Source organism: Podarcis melisellensis (assembly GCF_964234715.1).
Source record: "Podarcis melisellensis genome assembly, chromosome: 7".
Taxonomy (NCBI): Eukaryota; Metazoa; Chordata; class Lepidosauria; order Squamata; family Lacertidae; genus Podarcis; species Podarcis melisellensis.
This window is the reverse complement of record NC_138539.1, coordinates 30,899,167-30,921,692: the sequence shown is the minus strand read 5'-3', so window position 1 is coordinate 30,921,692 and position 22,526 is coordinate 30,899,167. Positions and strand designations below refer to the sequence as shown.

Below are 22,526 nucleotides of genomic sequence, written 5' to 3'. Positions count from 1 at the left end.
ACCCCGGATTCCGGAGCGCGGTGCCTCTGGGGAAAGTTTGGGGTGCCTTTGGGGTCAGAGACGCGCCTTTGGCTTTCGATGCGCGGGGTGTGCGAGCGGCGCTGGGCTCCGAGGGGCCCCTCCGTCCTCCGCGTGTGTTTGGCTGTGTGTGTGTGTACGCGCCGGAGATGCGGGGTGCTGGGCTTTGCGGCAGCCGGGCTGGGCGAGTGCCTCGGCTGGCAGCGCGGCCAGGAGCCCGTTAGAGGAGCGCACCGCCGCTCGCTTCCCGGGGCTGCCCGTCCCCAGCGCGCTGCGCTGCGCCCCGCCTGCCCACCCCCGGCTGCGGAGCTGGCTCGCCGGAGGAGCTCCGCTCGCCGCTGCCTGCTGGGGCTGGGGCAGCTTCGCCCGCCGCTTTCCTTTGTGAAAAGGCAGCCGCGGGCTTCCTCCTTCCCTTCCCCTCCTCTCCGCTCTCTCCCTCCTTTAGTTGGGGTTCCTGCGTTGTTGGGATCGGACCCTGGCCAATTTTTCCTTCCTTTTTTTAATGTATATAAAAACCATCGCTTCTTCTCTCCACCCCCCAACCCCACCCCACCCGGCCCAATGCGGTGTGTGAGCCCGGTCCGCCCCTCGCCCTCTCCCGCAGCGGCTCCGGCTCTGGCTCGCCTCGAGTGCATCTCTCCTCCTTGCGCCGCGGCTCAATGGCAGGCGCGCCTCGGCTTCCCCTCCCTGCCTTTGCAACCTGACCATCGCCTGTAAACATGGGGATCGGGAAACTTTGCCCCACCGCTGGCGGCTGGCGGCTTGTGGCCCCTCTGCCCTGCCCTGCCCGCCCGCCCGCCAGCCCCCTGCCCCTCGCCCCCCGAGCGCACGCTGATGTCTTTCTTTTGTTACCTGCTAGCCGGAGGGGGAGGGGGGTCTCGATCTCACCGGCTGCTCGGGGCACTGGGCCCAGCCGAGAGAGGAGGCTCCGCGAGCCGGGTTCAGCCTCCGCGCCGTCCCGAGGAGGCTTTTTCGCTCCCATTCAATAACGCACACCCTCCTCCTCCTCCTCCTCCTGTTCTCCTCCTCCTCCTCCTCTTCTTCCACCTTAGGTACCAAGACATACATCGCAAACATAACACCCCCCTCCCCGCCCTCCCCACCACAAAAAAGCCTCTCAACCCAAAGACAACTTGCCAGGCTGAAGATGGTGGATTTACATTGAGCCAGACCCCGCCAGGGTCACCCAGGAAGTCTGACTATCCCTCTATCTGACAGTTGCATTTCCTCTCCTCCATTCCGATCGCCTTTTTCATATTATTATTAACCCTGTTCCATTTTTAATCAAGGATCAGGTAGCTGGCAAAGGAGAGGGAGAGAGAGAGAGAGAGAGGAGGAAAAAAAAGGAGAGGGTTGATGATGTTGAAGGTGGATAAATATCTCCTATATTTATATTTGAAATTGTGATTCCCCTTTGGAAGGATTTCCAGTGGCTCGATCCTTAGGAGCGGTGGTTGAAGAGCAGATTGTAGTTTATTCTCTCTTTGAGAGTTTGGTGGATGTCTCAGTGGATGGATGGAAGGAAGAGGTAGTGAGCAGCAGCCTTGGAAGCCCTGCCTGTTGTTGGTTAGATTGAGGCAGAGACTTGGCTGCGATTGGGACACCACTGTGACATGGGCATCGATCGCTTCCATTGAGAGCAATGCAAAAACACAGTCTGGGTATGTAACACTCTCAGTGCCATCAACCCTTGTTTTACTTTCTATTTACTGACAAAGCTGACAGAACAAGGCAAGTGAGAAGGGACTTTGCTTTTTAAAGGCTAGATAGGAAAGGGGGCAATGGAAAAGACTTGAAATAAACAGGACTGGAGGGTTGGAGAAGAAAAGAAAAAATATTTTTTTAAAAAATATGATTGTTCCATTTTCTATTCAACGCTACTTTGAAGGAATTTCTTTCTCTTCTGTGCTATGGGATTCTAGAAAAAAAATAGAATACAATTGCAGTAACCGTAATACTGTAATAAAAAGCAATCCTTGCAACAACAGCGAATATCTATATCTGTTTATCTGTATATCTATATCAGGCTGTTTCAGGCTGCAGGAAGGCACACCAGAATAAAAGATGGCTAGCCAGCTGTTTTTAACCTCTTGCACCTGGCTTGAGAGCTGGGACTCACTTGGATTATTCAGTGAGCCTGGCTGAATATTCATACTGTAGGACCTACATGCTGTGGCTGTAGCATCATCTATAGGCATTGCCTTGGGCTTTGAAGGGTTTCTGCAAAGTAAACATGTATTTAGTTGTTTTCCTTCTAATGGCAATGAACATATAGGGCCAATTAAATAGAATACTTATAAATCTACAGAAGTGAAATCTGCTCAAAGAACAAAGAAAGGTCAAGTAAACCATCTGTATAAGTCACAATAGCAGTGGTGGTAGTACCTGCTGGTAGGATTAGGAGTGATACTACCTTAAATGCAAGCTTGTAGGGAATACATCCCTTGTATCTTTCACAATAGACATAAGGTTGTGTTTATATAAAGATTTTATTGTTCACCAGCAGAGACCATGTAAAGAACTATTGAGAAAATCACTGTTTAATATTGCAGAATTTACTGCTTCTATTCTGACTATGAGCCTAAATTTACACAATGGAATTTGATTATCTCTAATAACAGTATTAGATCCTGCACTGGATGGATGAGAATTGAGGTGGTTTTGTTGATTGCAAGGGTTTAATGTTGCATTTCAGAATCTGATGTGGTTTAGCCTTCCTTCCATTAACTGGAAAACCCCTGAGGTTTTACAATTATTTCTTAAAGATAATACATTTAAGATTGCATTGGTAGGCTGGAGAAAAGTCATATAGGCAAGAAGGGAAGCCCTTAATAACTCTTGAGATTCAGACATGTTCAGCAGTTAGATTGGCTCTGACTTCACCAAGGGTCGACAATGTGTCATTTCCATGAAGCCAAATTGCCCTCTGCCTATATGATATTAATGTGCAAATCAATATTTCAGGGATTAAATTTCCCTTCTTCATTTTTTATGGTTTCTACCTCAATAAGTCTCAAGTCTATTAGAAGAGGCTGGATGATTTAAAATCTTTCACTGCAGAATGGCTTGTTGTAGCCTTGTTTCACAGACCATTTTTGGATTTTCGCTCTAAAAGACGAAAGGCTTTGCAAAGAAGTTCATAGTCAATGTAGGGACATGCGCAATACTGTAAAACCCTTTTCAATTTAGAGATAAAAAGGTATTGAATATATGCATATATGTGATATATACATTGTGCTGCTTTAAAAATATTGTGTTAATCACTTATTGATTTATTTTGAAATCAATTGAGGCTTCTTTCTTGTTAGTGATTTGTTTGCATTTTTATGCATTTTTCCCACCACCAGCAGCATGCTTGGATTATTTTGCAGTGAGTATTATTTAGGTCTTCTTTGAAGAATATCTAAAAATAAGCATGTTAAGCTAGTTAACATAAGTGATATTAAAAGTCTGCTATTGAAGCTGAGTGATGTTAGTTGCATTGAATTAATTAAGAAAAGGGATCTTTTACTGAGATGTTAGTCTTTTAAAGTGGATGTGCATTGGTAGTTTTTATTGAGTGGTCTTTTGAATATTCATGATTAGTTAAAAATGGAAAGCGATCAAGGAGGAAACCATACATGGCAGAAAATTTAGGTCACATACAAGGTTGTGACTTTATCGCATATTGGGAAGGCCCTACTGTCTATCATTTTGATGCTGTTTTATAGGCTTAGACCATCTGGACCAAGTTCCGCACAGCTGCATTGATTTCGTATGTGATAGAACATTTTTTCCATTCAGTGTGAAATGTTCCTTCCTAAAAACATACACTAGACTCGCTTAATTTAGTCTGCTAAAAGAAATGTACATGAAAAAAGGACAAAAGGCTCTTTAATCTTTGCAAGCTGTTTGTTTTTCTTCAAGATTCCTGTCTGGGTTTGAAAAGTCGTGTTTATTGAGATGATTCTGAGGTGTGACATTAAAATAATATATGATTTCGGGGGTCTGTGCTGAGTCCTGCTCTTCTCCTTGCCTGTCAAAACACAGTTAATCTATTCTTATTTACAATTAATCTCAATAAAATTAATCTTAACTGTGCATTAGTCAGTGGCTTAAAATATCTAATTATATTCAATTAACTGCTGTCATAGTAATTAACACTGCTTAATTGCTTCAGCATATATTTATGTAAAGCTCATTAGTTCCTAGCTGCTCTTTTTCTCCTCTTCTCCTTTTTTATTGCTGTCACAGCACTGACATCAAATCCAGGCTCTCCCCCCCCCTTTTGAACTTTCAACATATGACAGTGACAATAAATGAATCTGTAACATTTTATTTAGCCTAATCTTGAGTGCTTTCATTTTTTAAAATGTAGCAATGCTGGGGCTTTAGAGAGCCTTCTCTCCCAGCATATTTGAAAATATTTTCTGTCTCTGTTGATGGAAATATGAGAAGCCAGGTTAAGCTTTGTATTTATAAATGAAGAGCTTTTCCTGCATCTGCCTTGGGGCTGTACCCACAAGGCAGAACTTCCCTATTCCGAAATAATTCAAAGGGTTAAAGACTTGGCCAAGGTTCAAATTGAAAAGTGCCCAGGGAAAGTGCATGTGAATATGTACAGGTTTCATGTAATTAGTGCTTAATTATATTAACATATGCAAATTGTCAACTTTGGAGCTTGTTGAGCTGGCAAAGATCAGCCTGGCACAATTGCTGCATTGTTTTGAGACAATAATGGATTTCAAGTTGGATTGTGGAAACACATAACTAGCTATCTAATTTAACTCATACCATGGTGAAATTTCATTAGTCTCCATGGAGACTGGTTTAATTGTGCTGACTAATGTTCTGGGCTGCAGAATGTCCTAAAAAGAAAGCGTTGTTTGCCTAATCCACCTTACAATGACACTTGTTTGTACATGTTTCCTTTGTGTGACAATTTGCATATGCAAATAAATAGTTTCTCAGCCCCCATTTGTCACGGCTGTTCATTACCCATGAAGAGGACATTGTTACTAGGCTGTTACTGAGTCTCCCAAGACAGGATAGTGTCAACCAGTCCAGCCACATTCTTTCATAATTTGTTTCTGATTAATAGACCAGAGTGAGGCTCATTCTATTCAGGCCTCTGCAAAGGGAAGGTCAGTTCTGTCACTGAAAGGAGTTTCCGCAGCAACTGAAGTCCCCCCTCCCCTTTTCTTCTTTGGCTTAACAGAATCATATTTAAAATATTGTATTCTTGCTCTAAGGAAAACATCTTCTAATAATCTCTAGTTTCCTAAAGCAAAAGATAGAAAAACAAAGGAGATTCGGGTTTTGGAATATTAATCCTGTTTTTGACAGAAAGGTAAACTGATATAATTGCTTTTCAGTGGAAGGAATGGGGGTTTATACAAGTGTGAAAGCATCGGAAAGGATTAGCATTTTTTTGCATAATGAAAAGCTCTGCTGAATAGGGCACTGAATGGTTGACTGAATGACTAAGATGAAAGGAAGATGAAAATGCAAGCTTCTCTTTCTTTATGCCTCTGCTCAGCTCTCCCTAAAGTTATGTTTGTCCAAGACTTGAGAAAACAAGCAGAAGCTCAGATTTCAGCAACTTTATAAGATGCCTTGAATTTCCATCATCATGCTGATGAATATGTATGATAATGGTGCAGCTAGAAGATGATAGACACAGGTTTGTAAGTAGTAGCAACATTACAGACTAATCAAATATTGACTATTGGGTATCGAGTCTTCTCAGGGCTTTGCTTCTGGGGAGGGGCAAAGGTGAAAAAATATATTTTTAAATCAGAGGAATGTGTACATAAAACAATAGTAATAAGCTAAGTTTATTGAAGCTGTTATATGTAGGCATAGTTTTTAAGTTAATAAATGTTTTAATTGTTTTTTAAATTTTTTTGACTGTGTTTGAACTGTGTTAGTAACCATTTCGAGGATACAAAATAGGAATTGCATCAGTTTGATCCTGTCGATAGATAAAAATACTTTAGATAGAAATTAGGCTGTAATGAGGTTGATTCTTAGTGTGCTTTAGTGCTCAGTTTTTGATATGTTTACAGTAGGGTCGTAAGTCATGTCACTAAGGACCCAGTCTCTACTTCTAGCAAAGTCAGTGATAAAATATCTATTGACTTAAATGGGACCAGGAGGAGGCCTAAAGCTATGACTGTAATTGGTTAGCTGTTGACAATGTGATCTGTGCTTCTAATTATGTGCTCTCAACAGTAACCGGGACAGTTAACGTATTCTATGTGTTGATGCACTTTTACAAATTAAAAATTAGTTCCATGGCACATATGTAAATCAGATGTAGCATGGAAAAAATGATTATTTATCGGCTTGCATGTAAAATAGTATCTTTTTCATATCCCTGTAATTGTATTTGAAGTCATCAGAGAAAAATACTTTTGAATGCGCCATATAGTAACTTGCCTTATGTGTTTGTTCAAGGAACCTGTGTGTGTGTGTGTGTGTGTGTGCGCGCGCGCGCGCAATTTGAGGACTATAGGTTGTATCCAAGTAAGTCATACTAAAGTAGATCCATTTAAATCAATGGACATGGCTGAAGTCTATTGATTTCAAAGGATCTACTCTGAGTATGACTTGGATACAACCAATATATATAACTAGTTTGGTGGACTATTGCACATTTACAAAGTAAGTAAATATTTGTAAATAGCAGAAAGTTGACAGCTTAGTATGGAACTATTGTCAGAAGAGGTTTGCTCTAAGATGACTCATAAAGCTTTCATGTCAGGAAAATTATTTATAACTTTGTAAACGTTTATTGCTAATGTTTGTGGATCTTTGAAACATAGTTTAAAATACTGTAATAAGAAAACTGATGTACCTTCAAAGTAAAAGATGCTTTCTGAGAACTTTGGGGAAATGTGTTAATTAAAACACATTAATTTATATTGTTAAGCAAGTGACATATGTTCTAACTGGTTGTTTCCCAACCATTGCTAGCTAACACATGGTTCATGGTAGTTTATGGGATGGGACATCTGCATTCTTACTGAGGATGCAGAAATCCAGGCTGCCCATACAGTAGGAATGCATGTACATTTACAACCCCACTGAACTCAGCCTGAAACTTACTTCTGAGTACAGTACATGGAAATTATTTTGTTGCATGAGAATATAGAGAGTGAAATACAAACTCTTCAGCACATGTCTGTTAAGTGTAACTTCTATTGTGAAAAGTAGAATGTGTTCCTAAGTAAGTAGATTTTAAACCTGTTTTTACTGAGAAGCAAACCACACTGAGTATAACTGAGGTCATCTTCTTGTTTGTATGTATGGCTAGCTTTGAAATCTTACTACTATAATAATTAAGGGGAAATTGGAAATGGTCAGGTTCAATAGTCTTCATAGATCTAAGTCTTGCCATCCTTATAGAAGAAAAATGTCTACTTGTGACTATATAAAGTAGTTTAGGATATGCCAATTAATATGGATGTATTACAGTCTTCTGTAATAGGCACATTTTATTATTTTGTTATTCCAGTGTTCTCTTAAGTCTTTTTTGTTCTTTTTGCTTTAATAAGTTTGCACTCATAAAAGATTGGAATGCTAGAGTTGTCTAGAGGGAGATACTTAAAAAAATATATGAAGAAAAAGGAATTATGTTGGAAGAATGGTTGAGCTGAGTTTTATGAGCAAAATGTTTACCATTTTAAGACACATTTAATGTGCACATCCCTTTTAATGAGCTTTCAGCTTTAAAAATATTTGTAATGTAATTTGTTTGTAATGTTTTTTCTAATTCTGGGAACTGATTAAAACCTGCCTGAACATTATTAATTTTTTTACATGCAGGCATAACACATTCATAGCTGTCACTGAACTGGGTGGGCAATATTAGTCCCTATAGCAGGGGGACATTTTTCTGTTGAGGGCCACATCATGGCATAGATAATCTGTTGTGGGCCACATACTACCAGCAGGAGGGGCCAAAGACAGGGATGGACAGGGGGGTTATTGTGGAAACCGCTTGTGATATTTGGATAAAGGAAGGTTAATAATAATAATACAGATGTGAACAAGCCAACCTCTTCTCCCTCCCTCCCTCCCTCCCTCCCTATTCATCCTCACCTAGTGGGCTGCTAGGGGAGGGACAGATTACTCTTGTCAGAGGTTTGAAGTATTCACTTGCAGAGGGCCTCCCCCCCAATTATTGCATCATGAATTTGGTTTCTTCTTCCATTCTCTCTCTCTTCCCACTTGCCTTCCAGGATCACCTCATTAAATTTATTTATGACATTTCTATCCCAGCTATCCTCAAAGCAGCTCAAAATGGCATACAGTACACTGTTCTCCCTCTACTCCTTTTATTCTCAAAACAACCCTGTGAGGTAGGTTAGTCTGGGAGAGTCATCCATTGAGCTTCATGACTACGTTAGGATTTGAACCCTGGCCTTTGCTGGATTATAGGTGTACCGTCAACTAAATCATGTGACTATATTTTGAAGAATCATTTCCCTTGTTTCTGGCAAACAGACAAGAATCAGATAAGAAGAAAGAACAGATACGCTTTGGTTGGACATCTTGCAGCAGAGACCTTATCTAGGAGACAACCCATTATGTTTTCTGGATCAGTTCTAGCTTGCTTTCAGCTTGACAAATGTTTTCTGTTTGGTTCACTTTCTATCAGTGAAAGACGGTACAACACTGGATACCTCAGTTGGCTAGATTAGTGCTGGTAACACAAATCTTGCAGGTTTGATCCCTATATTCCTGCATAGCACGGGGTTGGACTAGATGATCCTCAGGATCCCTTCCAACTCTACAATTCTATTATTCTATGATCTAATAGTTCACTACTTGTTTATGTAGGGGAGTTCAGATATTGATATTATGATGTAGATTTGAACATGTAGCCAAGTGATTACTAATCTCTGCGATATTTTATCCTAAACTTTATACATGACGGAAAATCCAAAACAAGCAAACAAGCAAACAAACACCCTTTAAAGTTGGAAGAGACAGAGACAAGGGATGTTAACAATTGTATGTTAACATCCATACAACTGAATTATCAATTGTATGATAATTGTTAGTTAACGCTTGATGTACCAGGTGTTAATAGAATAAAAATGTGTGCAGTTGCAACAGTATTTAAGTATTACACATACCATCCTCTGTGTTTACAGATTCACTTTATTACTCCCTTGGTCTTTCTTGCCACAAAGCTTGGACGCAAGAGGCTGTTCCATACTATATTGCCTGGGAGTCTGCAATGCTGACCACTGCCAATGCAGCCTAACTCTTCTTAATGAACAGCTAGCTATATATGTACCAGTATTTAGATCATAGGTTAGAAAGGAAAAGTTTCAACACCAGCCTTAAGTGGTGCAGGAAGGCATCCTTGCAATATGCAAAATATCCACTATTTCTTCTGCCACCATGTTGCTTTTCTGTTGACTGCAACCTTGTAGTAGGCCTCTATCCTCCCTCTAACTTTCCAATATAGAAAGATCTTTTAGGATGTTGATTTTTTTTAATGTGCTTTTAATTCCTTCTGATTGGGTTAGTAAAAGTGCCACCACATCATTCTTAGGCGAATCCTATTTGAGTTGATAACCTGCATTTATTTTTATATATTGTTCCAGATCAAAATGAAACGGAATAGAAACTTACAATTTTTCAGGTAGCGATAACAAAAATTTCATTCACTTATGAACCATGTGGACACTGGAAAGACACCTTTGTCATATAAATGGAAGTGGCAGTTCATTTGTATATTGTAAAACAACATAAAATCACGTGATATTTAGGACATGTTTTGCCTTTAAACTAACTTTTGTATGCTTAGTTCAAGTCTAAAAAGGTCGTGAAAAATTAATTAAAATCAAAAGCCTGCTTCTTTAGCTGTAAATTCAGTTCATTCATGCTAGTGTAAACCTAGTATGTGACAATATAATAATTGAATTTTGAAGTCAATTTAGAATCACTGAGATTCACTTTGCCTTCAACATCTTTTTGTAATACAGTATTGCGATGTAGGACTAGATTGTGGGCCTATATGACTGAGGCTGAGGCCTGGGCATGGCTGGCTTTTATAACCAGGGAGCAGACTAAAGGGAAGTAGTTTTCCCTTTGGCCCACTCCCTAAACTGTGCCCCCACGTTCACTTATGATTGACTGCAATCTCAGGCAAGCCCCAGCAGCCAGCATGGCCAGTGCAGGAGGACATGGTATCCTCCCTCAGCCATGCTGAAGCCAAAATATTGTCCTACAGCGGCAGCCATGCCGGACCGCAACTGCCACTTCCCTCCATCTGGCAGGTAAGCGGCCGTTACTTTTGGTGGATTCGCCAATACTCCACACCTAGCTAGCGATCCTACTTGATTTTGGTCCTGTTTCTGTAAGAGAACACAAAAATGGTCTTCTTGAGTTTTTCCCATGCAGAGAGATAAAATGGTGAGGAAAAACTTCACTTAACTGAATGCATAGTTGCTCTCAGTGGCACAGGAGTAGAGCCAAGAAAAAGCTGGCAGTCCTAGATCCCACTATTATCTGCTTTACAACTTCAAAGGCAGAATCTTCTCTGTTGCATCCAATTTGAGGTCAAGATACAAAGGACTCAGAGCAACAAAGAAAACCAAACTTTTCTAGAGTTGCTCTGTTGTTAAATCTAGGTGAAAGTGCAGAACAACTTTCACTGTTTGACCTTTTACGTCTGGGCTCTCTGCTACAGCCATGTCCATGAGACACAGTTAGGCCTCACGTTTAGTCTCATTTTTTACTCAATCAAATAGAATAGAGTTGGTGGCCCTTCTTTCTCAATGCTACAGCACTCTGAAGAAGATGAAGCACATTCTTGGTGAAGTCCCTTTATTTTTAATCTTTGATCTGTCAATGGTATTTGTAGCACTGAAGTGAAACTCTGATCTACTATAGTTGAATCAGGATGTCTTTTTCATGCAGTTGGAACTTCAAGCTTCTCCTTGATAGGTTCTGTTCAGTTTCTGATTCATCACAGTGGTGTAAAGTTTATGAAACGTAGAAAATCATGGGCCAAAGTGATGAGGATGGTCAGTTTGTTGTCTATGTGATGAAACCCTTGGGAAGTAAAGCTCTTAAGGCTACATTCTGAAAGTATAATTTATGTTTCAGAGGCAGTTCAATATCATAGTTTAAGATGTAAAACTTAAAACACAAACATTAGTTTTATTACTACAGTGCTGAACCTTAATTCTTAAAATCAGTGGTGTTGTCAAATACCATAAAACGAGCTCAGAGCATTCTGTTCATTTCTTGTATGTTGCAATAGTTTGCAATGCTGTAAATTAAAGACTATCTTCTGACGTGTTAGCATTCGTCCCGACTCTTCATTTTTGTTATTTAAAACATAGGGTTCTCAGGATGTTGTATTTTAAAAGCAGTTGACAGTAGTACATTAAAAGGATTTACAATATTCATTCATCGATATTTCAAGAATTATGAGAAATGTTAGCATAGTTTGTGATTGAAATTTTAAGTGGTATAATAGTTTGTTAATTACATGGGCTGCAATTCATAGTATTTATTTATTTTACTAGCAGTAGTTGATTTTCCTATTTAAGATCTGCTTTATTTATGCAGTTTTGACATGTGAAATGGGACAGTCCTGCTTCTAGGAAGGTGGCACAAAAGTTATTCAAGAGGTGAAGACTTGAGGAAAAATAGGGTGAATCACTTCTTGTCTGAAATGAAGCAGGGTGCAGATTAGGAACTATTAAGAATTGCCAGGAGTTGCTGGTCCTAGAAGCCTGTTTAAGTGCTCACTGTCAACAGGAAAATCACGGGCGGCACTTAAAGTGGCTCACCTCTGATTTATTCATAAACCACACATGAGCACTTGGCTTTGTTCTTGCTCTAGTAAGGGGAACTGATTCCAATAAGAACAGGGATAAAGAGCTTCTTGCATGGTCCAGAAGTGAATAGCACTTTACCTCAAAGCATGACCTCCATTCCCAAGATCTGTTGTGTTACAGTTGACTCTGTCTCTATGTTTATTCTCAGTTGAATTGCTAGGAGAAGTTACAACAAATACTTTGCAAAGCTTCTAGATTCAATGAGAACTCTGTAACTGGGACTTAGGTTCTTCTGCCTTGATGGAAAAATTGCTCTGTTTATTCTGGACCTAGTGATTTTCTTTCATAGCGTTTTAGCTTTGGTGCTGCAATTGCTAATTTAGAGGGATGAACTGATTTTACCAAAGCTGAAATGAGAAAGTTTACTTATAGAAAATGCAAGTGAAGTTACATTACAAAAAGATAGCTAGTGTCATCCTAAGAGTCAGAAAATTGGTTCCCTAATTTACTAGGCATGTTTGATTGATTCACTTTATTTATGTGTCTCTAAAAATGGGGGAAGGGACATTTAGAAGACTTTTAACTGGCATGTTTGCACTAGGGCAGAGGTTGAGTACAGTTACTTAAGTCCCTTGAGAAACATTTAGTTAATAGTAGTCATGTTCTGATCCTGTCCATATCTGCCCTTTTCTTATTTAGTGAAGCTTATTTGTGTTTACTTAGGTTTAGATACGTTAAAACTGACTTGCATTTTCACAACAAATTTAACAAAAGAAGAATCATAGTGGAAGATAGTGATGAGAGTTAATGATATGTCTTTAGATAAAGCAGTACTTGTGTGCAATCTGATCACTGCTATCAGCTCATTTGTCATGGCTGAAGTGAAAATGTCAGGACCAATGAGCGTATGAGTGCTGAAGGGGGCGAAAGGGCTTTTGGAGACACTTTTGTGCTGGGAGTGGGCTATAGCTTAAATGCAGCTCTAGGGAAATACTTGGATTAGCAAACTCTGTGCACAAATCCCAAGCATAACAGAATTAGTTGGGAAAATGAAGTTTGTTGTTGAGGGGTGGGGGGAGAAGGGATAATTTCTGTCACACAGCCCTCGGCTGCAGCCCCATAACTGTAAAATAGTGAGGCATTGTGTTAACTAAATTTAGTGATGCAAATTTACACATTCCAGTAAAATGACTGATATCCAACATCACAGCCTGGTTTTATTGCACTTTAGCAATTGTTTAGTTTAGTTTAGCTCTATGCCATCATGTTAAAATGCAGAATATCTTTTACATTCTGAGAAACTGCATCTTAGTGACTTTTCAGCTTTCAGTTGAGAGTTAATTCTATTAGGACATCTGTGGGAGGTAGTGTAACAAAAGAACCATCAGAGCTGAATGACATTTATCATTCTTACTTCCTATGGATATTTTTCTCTTTCTGAATTTTTAATTCACAGTATCTAAACATTTCCATGGAGTAGCTCCCTTTCTTTATATTGCAAACCAAATTTCATCTGGCTCCAATGGAGCCCAGACTCTTTTCCCAGTGCAGTTGAGAGACTGGCCTCCTTAAGGTTGACTTGTATGTTACAAAGAAGCAGTAGGGGCAACCCACCCTACTTCCTATGTCATAACAGAAGCAGGGAAAGAAGAAGCTCAAGTCACGTACACTACCTTTTTGACCATTTATTTTTTAATTGTGAAGCAGCTCTCAATATCTATCCATTCTCTCGCAGAGCCTAGGGCTTGCCGATCAGAAGGTCAGCGTTTCGAATCCCCGCGACGGAGTGAGCTCCCGTTGCTCAGTCCCTGCTCCTGCCAACCTAGCAGTTCAAAAAACGTGTGGGAGGCACGTTCACAACCTGCACCGTTCGCAACCCGCAGCACTGCGTGAGTCGCGATTTGGCATGTGCAAAGTGTGGCATGCGTGAGAACCGAAACCTAGAAGTAAGCCGTTCCGGTACTTCCGGGTTCAGTGCAGTGTGCAACCCGAAATCGCGTAACCTGAAGCGTCTGTAACCTGAGGAACCACTGTAGATATATAGGTACCGCTCTGGCAGGAAGGTAAATGGCATTTCTGTGTGCTGCTCTGGTTCGCCAGAAGCAGCTTAGTCATGCTGGCCACATGACCCGGCTCCCTTGGCCAGTAAAGCGAGATGAGCGCTGCAACCCCAGAGTTGTCCGCGACTGGACCTTTACCTTTAATTAATGTCAGTTGTGTGCCGCCTTTTTCAGGGCCCAAATGCTAATTCCTAGGCTTGCCATTTGAAATGTGACAGGTAAAGAGGCAGTTCAGATGGTGATTATTTCGTAGGGGAAACACATAAGCACTGTCCTGGAGTTATGCAGCTTTGCTTCATATTCAGAACTGCACAGCGTCAGGAGCATGCAGTTGTGGTAGCTCTTAAGTGTGATTTATTCTTCAGCAGTGACTAATTATCCAAAGTTTTAGAATTTCAGTAGTTGAAAGCATAGGAGCCTTGATGGAAAAGAATGCGACAACCTTGTTGCAGAGATCAAATGATAAAGCATCTACAGGAGTTTTTCATGTAGTTTCATGTAGTTTCTCAAACATTTGTGACCATTGAGCAGTTCTGCTGTGTAGATTCTTTGGGCTGAGTTGAAATAATGTTTGTTAGGCTAGCCAGCAGTAGACAGCTTCATCTGGTTAGCCCTCATTCTTATTACTAAATGTTTTTTCTGTTGGTTACTTTTCCACTCCTCTGACTGAAGATAGATTCAAGAATGATCAGAGCTGAATGTCTGGAACTTGATGGTGAATATTTAGCCACCTTTGGCTATCCATCTTTGTCTCACAATATTGTTCATAACAATAAGAAGGGGAAGCGGAGACTTTGAAGTTGCCCATCAAAAGTGAGCTCCAGAACAGCAGACTGAGCAGACACATAGGTCACCCAGTCAGAATCTATTCCACTATGATGAAATATTTTGTATTTAAATTTAAACAGTAATTATTTCCAAATGTGTGTCTATCTACACTCACACAAACACACAAGCTTATGCAAATTTTATGCAAACCTCTATCCTCATTTATTTGTTTAGACCAACATAATGACAAACAAATGGTGCATTTATTTATTTACTAACACAATTTATATTGCTCTCCTTCAACACAGATATGTTCTCAAGATGGTCAACAGTGTAGGAAGGGGGGGAGGATAATCTAAGATATGATATGATAGTAATAAAGCATTCAAACATCAAATCAAAACAATGAGCTAAAACAACAAAACTGAAAAAGATGGCAAACTGAAATAAATGATAAAATTGCATTAAAAAAATGCTTAAGGAAGTTAAAGACTTGTTAGAAGTCTAGAAAACAGAAACGTTTTCCATGGTGACTAAAAGACAGTAGTGAGGTCTGTAAGCAGGACTTCTTCAGGAGAGGAACCATCACATGCCACCTGCTGCATGTCAGACAGCAGTGAAACCCAGAAAAAGAACTCCGGTGAAAGATCTCGGTGGACAGCAACCCAGCTCAGTGTTCTGAACTAGCTGCACTTTCCAAACTGTCTTCAAATGCTGCCCTTTGCAGTAATCCATCTGTGAAGTTTCCAGGTCATGAACAACTGTGGTTAGGCTATCTCTGACTAGGAGGGATCACAGTTGGCTTATCAGCCTCAAATGATAGAAGATCCTTTATGTCACTGAGGCTACTTGAACCACACAATTCACACTTGGCTGCCTGGGTAGACACACTTCTGATCACCTCCATCTTCTCAGGACTAAGTGTCCATTTATTGACCCTTGCCCACTCTATTTTTGTTTCTAAATATCAGACTGGCACTTCTGCCTCACCTGACTCAGCTTGCCAAGAAATAACTTGGGTCATCAGCATATTGATGACATCCAGCTCTATAATACTCATTCAACACCTTCCTATAAATGTTGAACAACATAAGGGGCAGATGAATCCTTAGACATCCCATAATATTAAAGTTATGGGGTAGACATCTGTAATCCACCCTCCAGTTAGGAAAACAGCAACTGAAAAACAATGTCTTCAGTTCCCAATCCAGAGCACCTATCCAGAAGAATACAATGATCACTGGTGTCAAAAAAATGCCAATAGATCCAGAATAATCAACTGAGTTGCATTTCCTTTGGCTTTCTCAGTGCAGGTCACCCATCAGGGCAGCCAAGGCAGTTTCAGATCCAAATGTAGGCAACAATCCAGACTGAAATGAATTCAGAAAATCATTTCCACCCAATAGTGCTTGGAATTGCTGGCAACCACTCAATCTCACACCTCATTCGAGAAAGGGACTAGCTTTGGCAACTGAGCCTAAAGGTGGATTGTGTCCTACCTTGTTTATAGTTGGAATAACAATAATTAGGGGTGAAAAACAGAGAGGGTTTTTTAAGCCAAGCGGTTTGAAAGAAAAAACAGGTTTGAGAGCAAGTAGGATTAAGAGCAAGTAGGATTCTGACTGCATGCATTTGTGAGCAAACGGCTTGCAACAGCACCTTGGGAGCTGGCTTAGTTGGAACCAGAAGTGTGATCAGAGTTTCACTTGTACAATGAAACTTTTTTCCATCCTCCTCAATGCAGTTCCCTACTGCCCTGGAAAATTTACTTTTGAGGGTGAGGAGACTCTTGTGAATAGTGTGCGATATGGTTTGACCAGCTGCAGTGGGATGAAGGAATCAGTAAAATTGGGGGGGGGGGGCACCTTGCATGAGTAGAAAAGTATTTCTGTTCATGCAATATGCCGTTGATTCCAACCAGATGTAATATCTATGTTCTGGCGTAGGTTTCTTTGGTTGTGCATCTGTGACAGTGAGCTTTAACAGCTAGAACTGGACCTGCCAAGTTACCTTGCCTCTCGTGTAGGAGTTTTGAATAAAATTGCCACAATGGTCTTTAAACCTTAAGCACTTGCCTGCCTTCTTATGCGCCATTTTGAACTCTATCAGCAGAGTAATTTATTTTGTCTAACCAGAACTTACCTTTGTAACAAGTAGTCTCTAGATTTCTTCTATTTCATGTTATTTTCAGATACCATACTTGTGTACTTTTTGGGTGTGTATGTTCAGTTCTATTGATTTACAGTGTGAAAAATCTGATACCTGTTTCCTGCTCTTTTGGTATGCATAGTCAAAGGGGACTGATTAGATTCTCTTTCCCCACCAGACACTGGGATGTTTTAAATGTATAATTATTGTTGCATGTCATTTGATAGCTGTACTAATTGCTGCCAACCATTGTCTGTTTGCACTTAATGCTGAAACCTGATCAACATCCTGCTTTGGTTGATGTTTGGTGGTAAACTTTAATTAACTCTTATTGCATTGAAGAAGAGCTCAGCCTCAGTGCTAACTAATCATTTACCTTCATTATGCCCTGACAGCTCCACTTGTTCCTAGTCTTAATAGATACACTAGTCAGTAAATAAGCCTCCAAGTCTTTATGCCTTGAAGTTGTTGCACATTGATATTTTGTTGCTTAAAGTATAAAGATGATGGGCTAAAGAACTATTTTAGTTAGTTTTGTATCTGGTAGTAGCAGATATCACTCGAAAATGGTCTTTTTTTATACCGGGGCATTTTTATTTTCATTGGAATGGTAACTGTAGATTTAAGATAGCATTGCTGCTTAAATGCGGTTCCTATATGCATGTATCTTTTGAATCAATACAATTAAATCTGTCTCCTGTTGGAATTCTTGTAATTATTTTTACAGAAATACTTTTCATGTAATGATATTGAAGTTAAGTAATCAAGTTACTGACAGATCATGTAAAATTCAACTCAAAATTGCTGGCTCCTTGATTTTAATTTGTCTGACATCAAGTTTGTTTGAAAAGGGATAATATGTAGTTAAAGCAAGGAGCTCATAATTACGGCTGACGTTTGTTTGTTTATAATGAAAACTAATTAAAGTTCATACATTTTAAAACACAAAAGTTAATTACTGAATTGTTCACTTCACTTATGCAGAGCAGTCAAATTAACTTGCGCTGGAAAAAAATGACAAGGGGCTTTGCATAATAAAAACAAATGTCCCAGCTGATCTTTCACTATCCAAACAAAATTTGCCACTAGATTATTCTAGAACAATATGAATATGAATGAACAATATGAATGGCTAAGCTTTGTTTAAAACCTTATTCTAGTGACAGGCTAGATGTCTAATATGAAATCATATTGAATGCTACAGTCCAGTGCACAGTGGCATATGTTAGGTTCTACTGAAACCTGTGCAATTGAACACAACTCCCATTCATTTTTAGGGACTCTACAGGAACAGTTCCTTGTGGACTTGCTCCTTAAGTATGGCAATGCTCCAGTCATAAGTGGGATCATTACTTTCATTTTGTACAATCTTCTGTATTGTACTTAAAAGCCTCTTCTATATTCTGCTCCATTATGATCTTTACTAGCATTGCAGTATTGCTAATTACGCAAGAATTGCAGTGCTTACTTAAATATCTGATGATTATTTTTTGGAAGAAAACTACTACAGTATTGTTATATAGCACGAAATGCTTTAAAAAGTATTTTCTTTTTCTTCTGTATATTATTAGTCTTAGTAAACTTTACCTGTGTGCCTAATCAAATCTGCAATGGTTTTGAATAAAAGAGTTTATGATATTTATAAAGTATATTAGGCTGGTAATAGACAATTATGTCAAAATAATTATTGTCTCATATTTACAGTTATGAAGGCGTTGCTGTTTCAGCTTCTGATATTAATTATTTGTTCATTCTGACCCTAAACATATGTATTCAGATACATGCCTCACAACCAAATGGAACCTATGTCTTAGTATGCATGCTTAGCACAGAAAATTGCTAATTTAAGTGACAGGTGAAAGCAATATATTTTCTCTTTAAACGTGTACAATTGTTAACGTCTTTTAAAGCTTCAACCCTATGCATGCTTACTTGATGGCAAAATCTGATTATTTCAGTGGTACTTACTTCTCAGTAAGTGGTATGTACTTCTGAGTAAATATGATTAGGATTGGGCAGCGCAGTATATGATGTATACTAATATTGGATGCAATGAAATAGATTCAATTGTGACGGTTTTACAAATGGAGGCCATTGATATTTGAATAAACATAGTAAATGTGACCAATAAATTCCAAAATAATAAATGTAGTGGATTTTAAAGGAAATAAATAAGACCTAATTGATCCTGTGGTGCTTAAGCTTTTGTGTTGGGCAGGATTATTAACTTGAACTTTCAAATCTAATACAGATTTTGGAGTGAAAAGAGAAACATGGAGCTCTTTTCAGAACATGCTTGTAAAAATGACTGTAATTTACATAACCTTTCATGGAGTATGTTGTGTGCAATACAATAAAGGGCTTGATTGATTTGTAGATTAATATTTATTTAGTAAAGGAAAATCAAAGGGATTAAGCAGTCATCATTGTAACCCTAATCCTACTTTGCATAGATAAGACAAAGGAAAGTGATTACTGCTTAAAGCTCACTAGGTCACTGCCATTCAGGTGCACTTTTGTCTAAAAGAAAGAAATGAGGAAAAAGTTGCTTTGCTCTATGAAGTGTTTTCAAAACTCCAGACTTTTAGCTGTAGGTTAAGTATTTAGACTTCATTTGTAATGCCAGCGCTTCAGCTAAACAAGGAACATGAGAAAGAGATATTGTCAATTATCATGATTCACTTTCTGGACTGACGTCACTGTGAAATATTAATGACCAAGCCACATGATTTGAACTCTGAATCTGCAGGTTAAATGTTTTCAAGGATAATATAAGAAATAAGGCCTTTGTTATAAAATGATTCTCAGGAGAAATCAGGCATACTCTGCAGTAGTTTGATTAGTGGAGAGCTGCTGGTCTTGCCCCAAAGGGAGAGCAATTGCTGTGGTTTAATGGAAACTGTTGGAGAAAATACAGGAGACTAAAGCAATGGTATTTCAGTCTTATAATTAAATTAAAAATTCCAAAGCCTGTTATCTTGCTATCGTGTATGCTCTCCCACTGATTCTTCAGTATATAAAACAAAGAAATTATCCTGAGAGGGAGGAAGAGCTCATCAGTCACATGAGCTTGGATTAGAATATTAGTATTAAAAATCCAAAAGATAGTCTTTAAGAATGATAAAGGAGAATGCGTTGAAACAATATAGTGATTGAACAGCCAGCCTGGGATTCAGTTTGCAAACTTTTCTAGTTTTCTTTTTAAAGTGCTATTTTAAGTGCACGGTATATTTGGTTACATCCCTTTATTCAAACTTAATTACCTTCTCCCCTTTGTCGTGACATGGGTGGAAAGTTTTTGCCGTGTCAGGAGAGGTCGTCACACATTCTTTTGCAGTTCTCTTCATTAATTCCTTCTTGCAGAAGCATTTTCTTTCGTGCTGGGAAGGTAGATGGGTGTAATAGAAGAGCCCTGAAACATCAGCAGGAAGCTCTAAGCTGGTTAATGCAGTATAATTGTCTGGACATAGACTGGTCTTTGTTTGTGTCGTTCACTTTGAATCAGCTGTAATTAACTCCAGAGTGTTTCCAGATTGCCAGCAAAGAAAAATTACAGCTTTTCTGTTTTAAATTGGAAAGCTCACAAAGACATTAACTATGCATATTGCTTTTACTTTGATATAATTCTGTTCTGTGAAAGGGTGGGGGGGAGCATATTTGCCACCCTTCCCCCAACCCTGGACCCTCAAATCATACTATTGTAAAGCTGTTTGATTTAGGGTCTGTTAGAGTGTAATGGCTACTTAGTACTTTTGGTCTGAAGAAATGTTTTCCTTGTATCATACAACTGCCACAGTATGTTGCAGTTGCTTCAATGGCTACTTAGGTTCTTCAGGGTTTTCGTTCATGTGCTGGAAGCATGTTTTAGATGGATGTACAGAAAGCTTCCCACATGCAGCTAGGCTAGAATTCCATTATAGAAGCAGCATGGTAAGTTTTCTCTCTACTATATTTTGTGCTATCTAAAACAATATTCAGCTCGACACTTAACATTTCTCTCAGAATGCACATTCATTACTTTTGTGCAGGTAGTTTTACCTGTCTTTGGATATTCTGAATACCCAAACTGTGAGAAAATGGACTGTTTTTAAATCTGTTTGACTTGTGGTCAGCCAAATGCCTGCCACACCCTGTTTAAAAGGTACTCTGTACAGTACTTTATAATTATGGATTCCTGTATGGTCTAAAATGAGTGAGCAAGCCTCTAGCTAATGCATCTAATAATACAGCGCTGTATACAAAAGATCTGTCAGCAACTGATGCAAAAAAAGTCTAACCAAAATCCCCCCCTTTCTTCTGAATTTAACAATAAGGAATTTAAGCCTCAATGTGGCTTTAGCAACCAAAGAAAAGAAGCTCTTGGTGTCTGCATAATACCACTTTGATGGATTTTTTCATCAGCTCTCCGTACGTGGTAACAAATAAACAAGTATAATTATACTTGTGAAGGCCTATTCATTGCTTTGTCAGGATTAGATATATGTGCAGTTTTCACACTGAGCCTCTCTTTTGTCTTTGCCTAACTCACTATGACATATTGATAGAGGATCTGGGATGGGGAAAAGGCCACAGCAGAGACAGTGATGACCTTTTGGAAACTTGATATAATTCAAGGATTTTTATTTATTTTCTATATATATGTGTGCATGTGTATGTGTGTGCGTGAGTGTGTGTGTGTGTGATTTGCAACTTGTTCCCAAATTCTGATATAAGTGAGCAACTTTTAACCCATTTTTAGCAGAGTAAATAAATAATCAAAGTGTTCTAAGATGTCTAAAGAGCAGATGGGAATAAAAACAATAGGCTAAGAAGTCTCTTGGTCTTCTTTCCCAGCACTTTGCACTGTGGCTAACCTAGCATTCCTTTCCCATTATTCTATCCTCTTGATCAGATCACGTTCTTTTTAATCATTTCACAAACAGTGTCTCACTGGACCGTAGAAGAGGGCTGGGACAATATCAATTAAAAAAACAGAGGTAAACTGGCGTTTCTGATTCTTAGCTCTAATGGGAACTCTGCATTCTAAATGCAGAGGAATTCTCCTATTGTTCAGAAAAGCACCCCCTTTTCATTAGCAAAGCTGGCTGTAGGTGGGTTTTATAATTTGGCTGAGCAGAGTTTAGAGAAGAGTTTTTCCAGGAGGAATACAGAGGCTAGTAACGCAGGTTTTTGGTGTATTGTCCGCCTGTTCTGAAGAAAAGGAGTTATATGATCCAAGTCATTGGCCTTGTGAATTGCTGACACAATTTAACATACTAAGCAGGTTAGCAGGTGCGTATTTATGAACTCATATGATAACAACTTTTAAAAAATGCTTTCTTTTTGTTATTTTTCGTGATGTTTGTATTGCAGAGGAAAACTGAGTTCATTTATTAGTGCTTAAGGACAGATGTGAAACAAAGAGCTTAAGCTTTAATTAATAAAATGGGCTGAAATCTTTTATGTTGTAGTGGGGAGGGAGAAAAATACTATTTTAGGTTAGTGTACATAGTCTAGAGCACAAAATAGAGGGGGGAGCCTGCCCACTTTGATGCTGAAGATGTTATACTAATAAAGTTTGTATATCTTCAGGCACCTGATGCATACAGCAATTCTAACATTTTATTGTTCATTAATGTACACACTGCACAACTTCCTCTGATATAACATTGATGATAAGTAGCTAAGAACTAAAAGACTTATATTACAGTTGTTGTGTATTGTGGTCATTGTTTCTGACAGTTGGCATGCAACTATTAAGATT

General features: G+C 39.1%; 1 protein-coding gene and 1 long non-coding RNA gene across 9 annotated transcripts in view; one reads left to right on the top strand and one right to left on the bottom strand.

Annotated features, from left to right (window-relative positions):
* Nucleotides 1–1,145, bottom strand: part of LOC309374722 — a 34,658-nt gene extending 33,513 nt beyond the window's left edge. The window contains exon 1 of the long non-coding RNA XR_014170673.1: nt 871–1,145. This is a non-coding gene — a long non-coding RNA (uncharacterized lncRNA). The remainder of the gene's footprint in view (nt 1–870) is intronic.
* ZFHX4 (zinc finger homeobox 4) overlaps nt 1–22,526 on the top strand; it is a 179,378-nt gene that overhangs the window by 1,032 nt on the left and 155,820 nt on the right. Inside the window, exon 1 of one of the 8 annotated variants that reach the window (XM_081919667.1) lies at nt 1,167–1,679. The exons of 5 other annotated variants lie outside the window; for them this stretch is intronic. The gene's annotated coding sequence lies outside the window, so the exon portion shown is untranslated. Of the gene's footprint in view, nt 1–1,166; nt 1,680–20,540; nt 20,714–21,941; nt 22,055–22,526 lie in introns of those variants that run through there. 2 more of the 8 variants (XM_081919668.1, XM_081919669.1) reach the window with 2 other exon arrangements.